Below are 10,922 nucleotides of genomic sequence, written 5' to 3' on the forward strand. Positions count from 1 at the left end.
CTTCTTCTCTTTCTGATGAATCCCCTCCCTGCTCCTCCCGTTTTATACCCTCATCCTCCTCCTCCTGTGATGATGAAGGTGATGATGCTGACCCTCACGTGTTATTCATGTATTCGTAGTGTCTGGTAAAGCTGATTGATGATGTGTCTGAGTTTTAATGTTAAACAGGTAAAAGACTCACAGGTGAAGGTCAAACAGACCTCAGAGGAGCAGAGGGAACACCTGTCTGCTCACCTTATTGATGGTTATCTATTGATTTTATCAGTGGTGGAGTTAGGAAAGTTGAGGGGCAAAATAACAACAAGGATACCTGATGTTTGCTGCAGGGCACAAAAAGTTATCACACATTTATGATGGAAAAGATAGAAATCCTGGTGATGATTGAATGATTTTCATTTTGTGATTATACCGACTGCACCTCTGGATTAAACCAGACAAGAAATTTGGACTATTTAAGCGTTTCACAATAGAAGTCTTCTTCATGTCTGTGTTTGGATCAAATAGGAGGTAGTAGCATGAATTTAGAGAGCCTGTCTTCTCCACATCTGATCCTGATCTGGGTCTCGGTCCTCTCTACTGAAGCAGCTGTCACTTGAGATGTGGCATAAACAGGTTTTCAAGGAGCCTGGTCAGATTAGAAAAGGGCTTTTTCACATTTAGCTCAACAAGAGTGCAGTCGAGTTTGCACTTTATCAAGTTTTGTCTGTATGAATGGTGCCATAGAGGGCACTTTATCATGTTTCCTTCGCTGGGAGTGCACCTTAACTTAGTAGGAAGGCACTTAACTTAGTTTTGTCCATTAAGAGAGCATCTTAGAGGGCAGTTAAGTACCTTTGCAACCCAGAGGGCACTTCAACACATTTTCTCCTCTGGAAGAAAACCCCATAAGGCACTTGGTTGGTTGTATATTGCCAGTGAAAGGGCACTCTAGAGACTCCACCTGACATTGTGCACTGCACAATGTCAGGTGGAGTGCTTCATCACTTTTCCTGCAACATAGACAGCCTGGAGGGCACTTAACCACATTCGGTCCATTAGAATGGCACCCAAGAGAGCATTAACCATGTTGTTTCAACTTTATGGGCACCCCAGAGGTCATTTTTAAGGTCACATTTTGTCCACCACAGAGTGGGCGATGGGGCATTTTGTCCTCTGGAGGGACAGACTGAAAGGCACTTAAACAGGTTTATCACCCTAAAGGGCCCTCACACTAGAACAGCACTAGAAAGGCACTTTGTCACCTTGCCCATCAGAGAGGCCCAAGAGGTCACTTTATCATATTTCTCTACCAGAATGGCACCTTAGAGGACACTTAAATCAGTTTTTCTGACTGTAGCACATTCTTCCAGGGTCTTGGACCAAATTTTGTCTACTTAGAAGAGCACCAAAGAAGACACTTTATCACGTCTTTCCACCAAAAAGTTGCCCTGGAAGACACTTAACTATGTTTGGTCCGCTAGAAAGGCATCTTTAAGGGCACTTTGTCACATTTTGTCCGTCAAAATAGCATCACAGAGTGTATTAAGTCACAAAGTATCCACTGGAAAGACAGTCTAAATGGCACTTTATCATGTTTTGTCCACTGACAGGTTATTGGAGAGGGTGCCTTAATGAGTTTTGTTTATGAAAGGACACCTTGGAGGACATTTTACCATGTCTGTCCACTGAAAGAGCACCCAAGAGGGAACTTAACCCTGTTTTGTCCACTATAAGGGCATCCTTAAGGGCACTTTGTCACATTTTTCCAATGGAAGGTGCATCCTATCATACTTTGTCTGTTGGAGGGGTAGCATAGCGGGCAATTTATCAAGTTTTTCCACTAGAAGGTCACCCTAGACAGCACTAAAATAAGTTTTAATTATTAGAGGGCCTTCTTAGAGGGCACTTGACTGAATTTTGTCCACTTTTTTGTCCACCTTAGAGGGCACTTTGTCACTCAGTGTCCACTGGAAGGATGGCCTAATAGGCAATTTATCATGTTTTGTCAACTGAAATGACACTCTGAGAGAATTTAATCACATTGTTGTTATTTAAAGTGCTCTTTAGGGCAGCGGTTCTCAACTGGTCTACCCTCAGGAACCATCTATATCTTTGACGAGAAATCACGACCCAAGTTTCCAAAGATTTTCAACATTGCAGGTTTGGTAAATAAAAATGTTGCACTTAAGATCTTGGAAAGAACAGAATTTACGACATGAACAAAAGACAGGATAAAACTGATATGTTTTACAGCCCACTTTTCCCCATGTTGATGTGTAAGTTTTAACCAATTTTCTAGCGATCTTGAGAAATAACTTCATTAACATGGTAAAAGCAGCTATTTTATTGCAAGAATAGGAGATAAATGAGTTGAAATATTGATAAAACATTCAAATGTACCCATCATCACAAAAAAGAGTAAAATAAATGTTATGGTTGCATGTTTTTCAGACTTCTGCCACCATTTTTTTCTAGACACACAATGGCGACCCGCTGAAAACTGCTCCGCAACCCACTTTTGGGTCCCGACCCACCAGTTGAGAACCACTGCTTTAGAGGCCACCAAGCTTTGTTGTCTTTAAGAGCACCCTTAGAGGAATTAACCATGTCTTGTTAGTTGTCATGGTGCCCTAGGGGCACTTTAACGTGTTTTATGTTCCCTAGGAGCATCCAGAAGGTTTCTCTTCCTGGCCCCATTCTGTGTCCACCATGGTGATTTTATATTGATTTATCTGCAGGCTGTTTAGTGTCTTTTGTGTCGTTTACGGTTTCTGGAGTCTGTTCATGTGCTTAATGTCTTCCTTTTTCTCTCTATTCATTTTTTTGTCATTTTCATCGATTTCATAGAGTCCTAACCAGAGTTTGCCACTATGATGTTATATTAAATCATCAAAACATTTCTGTATTTTTAAAAGCTTGTTCAGAAAACAAGAATCATTTGAACAACACCGTAATTTTAAAAGATTTCTCAGATTTGACTTAAAATTGTACACTTCTTTTGATGCAGGATTAAAGACTATTTTAAATTAACTGGATTCTCCGAACTTTAGAGGAGACCAGGCAAACATGAATCCTCAGGTAGACGACAAACAGGAGCAGCTTTCTGTTGTTGTGACCACACACTGATTCATTAACAGCATCTCTCTCTCCACCAGTTGATTAAACTACAGCTCCATCCTGTCAGAGGTCAAAGGTCAGGACGGCTGGGATTCACTTCTTTTTGTGGACAAATTTCCCATCATCCACCTGGGCTGACCCCTAGATCAGGAGGGTGTTCAGTGATGACGCAGGGGAAAACAGTTTGTGCCCTTTTCTGCGTCTGGCTTGCGTGGTGAGGCGACCTGCGGTCTGACGAGTCGACTCGATCAGAGCCAGTTTAGCCTCTGCCGCTTTCATCTCCACTCTCATTAACGGCCAAATGTCAAACTGAGCAACGCACAAAAGGACCGCCAACGGCTGACAGCTGCAGGACTGTCAGGTACAAACTAAAGGACAGTATTTACCTCTGAAGGTCAAAGAGTGAGCCACTGCAGTCAGAAATCCTTAATCACACATGCATCCTTCACTTTAATTTGTTAGGTTTTCCTGTGACAACAAAAAACTTTGTGTTGTTTCTTCAAGAACTCCACTTGTTATTCACCATCTATCCTCAAAGTTTGAAAGAATAAAACAAACGTAGAAACAGTCTTAGCCCATGAGTGTGGCCCATGGCAGCAGCTCAATAACGACTAGAGATGGCAGAGCAGTTTTCATTTTAGCAGTCACACTATATGGACAAAAGTATCTGGACACATGACCATCACACCAAGAGAGACTGTGATGACACTGAGCTGGCCCCCTTTTACAGCTGTAACAGCCTCCACTCATCCTGGAAGGCTTTCCACAAGATTTGGGAGAGCGCCTGTGGGAATTTGTGCCAATTCATTCGTTAGAGCATTTATGATGCTGGAGGATATCGATCCATCTCCAGTTTGACCCGAAGGTGTTTGATGGGGTTGAGGTCAGGGATCTGTGTGGGCCAGTCAAGTGACGTTCTCCCAGCATCTGCCAAACCCTGACTCCCCCGTCTGACTGCCAAACAGAGAAGCGTGATTCGTCATGCCACAGGACACACCACCACTGCTCCACAGTCCACCCCAGTGTCCATCCAACACCTACCATTGGACTTGGTGATGTGAGGCTTGCACGCAGCTGCCATGAAAACCTTTTCATGGCGCTTCTATTGCACAGTTTCTGTTTTCTATATTTATGTCAGTGGAAGTGCTGAACTCTTCAGCTCTGGAATCAACAGAGCGCTGGGAACTTTTACCTACTGTACGCTTTAGCAGTCTTTCGCCCTGCTCTGCGACTTTATGTGGTCTTCCTCTTCATGGCTGAGCTGCTGTTGTTCCTAAACTCTTCCACTTTCTGGTAACATCACATACAGTTTATTGTGGAATATCCAGCAGGGATAGACTTTCACGAACCGTCACATTGCAAAGGTGGCATCATCACAGTACCAAGCTTGAAGAACTGTGCTCTTCAGAATGACCCATTTAGGATCAAAAATGTTTGTAAATGGAGGCTGCATAGCTTATACACCTGTGGTAACAGGTCTGATTGAAACACCTGAATTCAATCACATACAGGTGTGGCCAAATACTTGTTGTCCATTTGGTGTATTTCAAATAAAGTGTGTGTCTTTAGATTAAAATCTTGTTTAGTTGAATCCACATTTTAGTCATTTTAACCTTAGTTTTAGTTCAGTATTTGTCGACAAAACTCAAAAATATATGAGACCAGTTTTAGCCGATAAACAGTCCTTACACTTTAGTCTTTGGTTTTAGTTAAAACATTTGTTTTCGTGGCTTAATGAGGAAAATGGTAAAATTATTATGAATCTAAAACACTCAGTAATGCTCCGTAAATGTCTCCATGGGTTTAAGAGGCACTGATGAATTTACTGAAATGCCTCACTAGTATCATGCACTTCACAATCATAAATCCAGCACCAGAAGATTCTGGTCCCATTTTTGCCTCCTTGACAAAAATGTACTTTTGTCTAATTTTTTTTATCACCAAAGATCTCAAAGAAGATTTTGAGTTCATCCTAGGGTGAATCCCTCATCTTCCCCTTAGCCCAGGGCTATTCAATTACAAAATTAGCTGGGCCAAATTTTAAAATCAAGAAATGTTCGACGCCAAGTGAGCAGCTGGTAATGTCACATTTCTAACCAATACGGATCAATTCTGTGAAATTCTGTTAGTAATAATTTTGGTCACATCTTACCCAGGCATATCTTAAAGTGCATAAAAACTAAATTTGGACAACTGTAGCTACCGTTAAAAAGAACATGTTTTATACTCGGCATTTTGGAGTGACTTCTGTCAGCATCATGAGCCACGCTTCAAAACAACGCAGTGCATTGTGGGTAGACTGTTGCTAGGCTACGCACAGTGTTGCATTCACTGTCTGAAACACTGAAACTTGGTTGCCCTCTGCATCCCTGGCATGACCACAGGCTGGGCCTGCCTTAGCCCTTCTCCTGGTGAGGGGTGTCCCAGTTCACTTTTGAATCGAGGGCCGAGGGCTACATAACCCTTGACATGGGGATTCTTTAGGACCACACTTGAAACCAAGGGGTATGATGAATTTCCCACCATGCACTCTGTTCACTTGCAAAATGGCACAACAGACAATGAAGGAGATGCATAAATGTAAATATTTTCAGCATTTATCAATGATTATAGAAAATAAAACAGCTGTTTTCTCATATTCAATCTTTAGCTACTAAGGATGGAAGTTCATTGTATTTTCAGTATGTTTACATGTAAACCAGGGCTATTAACTGTGTGAATAAATGGAGAAGATCATCACATAGGTCGATAGTATGAAGGAGATGGTTGATGCTTTATTGTCACCTCTGATGACGCACTGTTTATCTGCAATGTGTGATAATGAACAGCACTATCTTAAGGGAAGGTTTTCACCCCTACCCTTTACCACTCTGCTTCAAGAGGAAGAGCTAAGGGGGAGAAATGGGATTGGCTGTCTAGTCTTCATCATGGAAAAACGTTATTTAACAGATACTTTTGGTCACAGTTGTAGCTCCAGATACAACACAGTACACACAGGTCCCATGAATGTTTCTTAGGTGTATCAGAGGTGTCAAACTCAATCACAACAGGGGCCGGCTCTCAACTTAAGTTTAACCTGAGGGCCTAACAGGGTCAATATTTAACCATAAAATGCAACCTTATTTTCACTAGAAATGAATTATGGAGGTAAAAAACTTGGCACTGATGATAAATAATTTTGCTATTAAAAGGTGAACATGATAAGTTAAAAAAAAGTCAAATTTAAAAGTTTAAAAGTTAAAAACATGACATTTGAAGTCAAAATAATGTTTTTAAAAGGCAAAATATGAGCCAGAGTATTGAAACCATGATTTCTAAAAGTAAAAAACTGAGATAAAATTCAAATCGTAATTTTTAACAGTCAAAATATGAGGTAAACATCGAAATCATGAGTTTCAAATGTCAAAATATGAAATAAAATTAAAAATTATGCGCTTTTAAGTTAAAAAAAAAAAAGTGTTAGGAATTGAAAATGGTCAAAACTTGATATAAAAGTCAAAACCATGATTCTAAAAGGTAAAATACATAAAATTAATTATCCTGCATCTTTAAGGTAAAAAAAAAAAAAGGGATTAAAGTTAGGAGTTGAAAAAGTTAAAAACGTGAGATAAAAGTCAAAATCATGATTTTAAAAGGTAAAAAACACTGAGTAAGAATTAATAATCCTGCATTTTTAAGGTAAAAAATGAGATTAAAGTTAAAGTTAGGAGTTGAAAAAGGTCAAAACATGAGATAAAAGTCAAAATCATGACTTTAAAAGGTCTAAATAGGATTTGAAATTATTAATCTTAAAGGTAAAAATATGAGATAAAAAGTCAAAGTTATAAGAATTAAAAGGTTAAAATATGAACTAAAAAGTCAAAAACATAACGTTTAGTCATAACTGGGAGATGCAAAATTGAAAATATAAAGAAAACACTAATTTCCTTCCCCGTTCCTGACTTTTTATCAAATTTTTTTTACTGGGTACTTTTTCTCATTTTATGACTCAACAAGGATATTTTCAATCATCAAGGTTAAGTGTACATTTTAATACTGGGGGAACTCTGCAGACCTCATACTGATGGGCCAGTTATAATCAAAATATATGACCAGGAGAGCTGAGTATAACTACACCACGGGCCAGATTTGGTCCCCGGGCCTTGAGTTTGACACCCGTGTTTTATATCCGTCCTGAGGTAAATGAATCCAAAACAATGGGAAAGACAGACCTTACTGAAAACATGGAAACAAGAAGAGATCATGAGAAATAGACTGGAATGAACCTGTAACCAGAAAAATGATGTTGGTTTCCTATAATAACAGGATAAAAAAGTCAAGATCTCTAAACAGTCATTCTCAGTATCGTGGTTACATTGAGCAAATCAGATCAACAGATTCATTCCCACTCAGAGCTTTTTAGTTGATAAAAGGCAACTGTGCATAAATCTTACTATTGTATTTAGAAGATGAGCGATCGACCTGGAGAGGCATAAAAAAGCAAGAAAGCATCTAATTAGATAGATAGCATTTTTATCAGTGTGAAATTAAAAAGGTGAGAGAGCTGGAGATGAACAGAAAATGTGAATAATTTTACACCAACTGTTTGTCTTTCTGGTGTCCCTGGTTCTTCACATTTACATTTTAACTGTATTTATTTGATTCTCTTACTTCCCTGACCTTTATTTCAATATCCAGTCTGCACCTCTGGCCTCGGCATAAACAGGAAGATAAATTTGCAGTCGCAGACATCAGACAGAGTCGAGGCTGAAGCTGACATCACACACACGCTGTTTATTCAGTTTTATTCAAGAGAACCACAGAAGAAGAAGAGAGAGCGACCTCTGAGCCTCGGTGACCTTCAGGAGAAAATAATCCTTAGGGGACGACGTCCAGCTCTGAAAGAGAGGGGAAAAACTTTAGAAGAGATAAAGAGTGACAGGATGACAGGATATCAGTCTGTTTCAGTACTTTATGAAGAAATGTGTTAAAGTTCAAACACTCTGGTAGAGAATGAACTGTTTAGATACCAAATTCATCATTAAATACTGAAAATAGCAGCCTGATATCATTCATAGGATTCATATGTGATCACTGAGGTAACCATAAACATCTGCTTCAGGTTCCTGTGCATATTTTGTTCTTCTGCATTCCCACACTGGCTTCATTTTTCAACCTTAGAGGTAGCTGCTTGAGATAAAGGCACCCAGACTAGAGGTGCACTCACACCTGCAGCATTGAGGCTGTCCACTTTTACCAGATCACGGGTGTTAATGTTAGGTATAAATGGGGTCACTGTCAGAGGGGTGTATGTGACGGAGGAGTATGTAGGGGTGTGTGTGTTTGTGTCTGTGTGTGTCTGTTATCTGCTCACTGCAGAGTTTAACTGAATGTCACAGACTGAAGAAACTCAAACACCTTTAAGCCCCATCACACATCAGACACACCTTTCATCCTCCTTATATGCATCACATTAACTTTAGATTATCAGCCTGTACACCCAAATTATTATGCAAATGAAATTTTTCTCTGATTTTCCTAAATATTAATGCAAATGACAGTCAGTATAATTTTCAAGTCATCAACGATTAGAGCATTTTTCAGATTTTATTGAGCAAATCTTCCAGTGAAAACTTTTTTTCATCAAATATTTAAAAACTCAAAATGCACTGTTCCACATTATTAAGCACAACAGAGTTTTAAAAGATTTTATAGGCTGCAAGAAACCTAAAATGGTCATTTGTTGAATTTGCAGCATTAGGAGGTCACATTTACTGAAATCAAAGCTATTTCAAACAAAAACATCTTAACAGACCAAGTTACATAGGAGCCCTTCTTTGATATCACCTTCACTATTCTTGCATCCATTGAACTTGTGAGTTTTTGGAGAGTTTCTGCTTGAGTACTTTGCAGGATGTCAGAATATCCTCCCAGACCTGCTGTTTTGATGTGAACTGCCTCCCACCCTCATAGATCTTTAGCTTGAGGATGCTCCAAAGGTTCTCAACAGGGTTGAAGTCAGGGGAGGATGGGGACCACACCATGAATTTCTCTCTTTTTATGCCCATAGCAGCCAATGACACAGAGGGATTCTTTGCAACATGAGGTGGTGCATTGTCATGCATGAAGATAATGTTGCTACGGGAGGCACTGCTCTTCTTTTTGTACCATGGAAGAAAGCGGCCAGTCAGAAACTCTATATACTTTGCCGAGGTCATTTTCACACCTTCAGGGACTCTAAAGGGGCCTACCAGCTCTCTCAAACATGACTACGGCCCAAACATGACGCCGCCCCCTCCTTGCTGATGTCACAGCCTTGTTGGGACATGGTGGCCATCCACCAACCATCCACTACTCCCCCATCTGGACCATCCAGGGTTGCACGGCACTCATCAGTCAACAAGACCGTTTGAAAATGAGTCTTCATGTATTTCTGGGCCCACTGCCACTGTTTCTGCTTGTGAGCATTGGTTAGGGGTGGCTGAATAGTAGTTCTCATTATGCCTTTATTTGCACAAACCTGTCTGTTCTCTGAATCAGCCACAAATTTCTTCGCAGTACAATGATCATGCTTAAGTTTTCCTGAAATATCTAATGTTTTCATACCTTGTCAAAGGCATTGCACCATTTGAGGTTCTTCAGCTGCAGAGATCCTTTTTCTTTCCCATATTGCTGAAACCTATGGCCTGCTTAATAATGTGGAACGTCCTTCTTAAGTAGTTTTCCTTTAATTGGGCTTACCTGGCAAACTAATTATCACAGGTGTCTCAGATTGATTTCAGTGATCCAAAGAGCCCTGAGACACAACACCATCCATGAGTTTAACTGAAAAACAAAGGAATGAATGTTTATGACACTAAAATCCAATTTGCATAAAAATTTGGAACTTGGTGTAGTGAGCACAGCAGGCTGTAGGGGGCGCCAGTGGGGATCTATTCTATTTGATCAGTTATGACAATGAATGTCTGTCATTGTAAATGTTGTGGCCTTTCATTAGAAGAAAAAATACTCAGACAACTCTCCTGTTGGTTTAACAGCAGCTTTTCTCTGATTTTAAATAGAGAACTACATTACCCATGAGGCTTTAGTGCCTCAATTTTTTATTCTAACTGCCTTTCATAAGTGTGACAACAATACATCAAACCTAAAAGTCTTTGAAACAGCAGAGTGGTAAGCTCAGTGAGTGGATGTTTGTAAGGGAAATGCATCTTGGGAATTGTAGTTCACATGCTTTTGGTAGCTTTATAGACTTTTATTTCAATCAAAGAGGCTGATCCTTTCTGGAAAAACTGAGCTTCACATCCATCAGAATGAATCTCTCATGTTCAGTCTCCTCGGCCTCATCGAGTGTCTTCCACCTGGGGAGTCGGTGTTCTTCGTGTGGAGGTCAGTCTGGCGAAGCTGCCGGTCTCTGTCCGGGTGTCGTGCCGTTTCCTCCTGGACTGAAATAAAGCAGCGCCTCGGGCTCCTGTCACTTCATCCTCTCGGCCCCTGTCATCGCTCGCTGTGGGGCGCTGACACTGATGGAGGTTTTCTCCTATAAAAGACATCTCAGATCACGATCAAACCTCCTTCACATGCCAACCACAGCTAACACCATAACCACGAATAAACCAGAAATAAACCAGCTAGAGTGGAGCCGGAGGGCTTCCTGTTCCACACGGAGCAGGTCAGAATAACCACATCAACAACAACCACTCCTGATTCAAACAGAAAGAACTGGCTGAATTACAGATGATGTTTTTGGGTCTTACAGGGTTAACTCTACATTTACTGAAATAGAAATGCACACACCTACTATCAGTTCTGTTTTCTATTTCTTTTGTCCTTACTTTTTCCTACTGATT

This window comes from Cheilinus undulatus, linkage group 16 (assembly GCF_018320785.1).
Source record: "Cheilinus undulatus linkage group 16, ASM1832078v1, whole genome shotgun sequence".
NCBI lineage: Eukaryota > Metazoa > Chordata > Actinopteri > Labriformes > Labridae > Cheilinus > Cheilinus undulatus.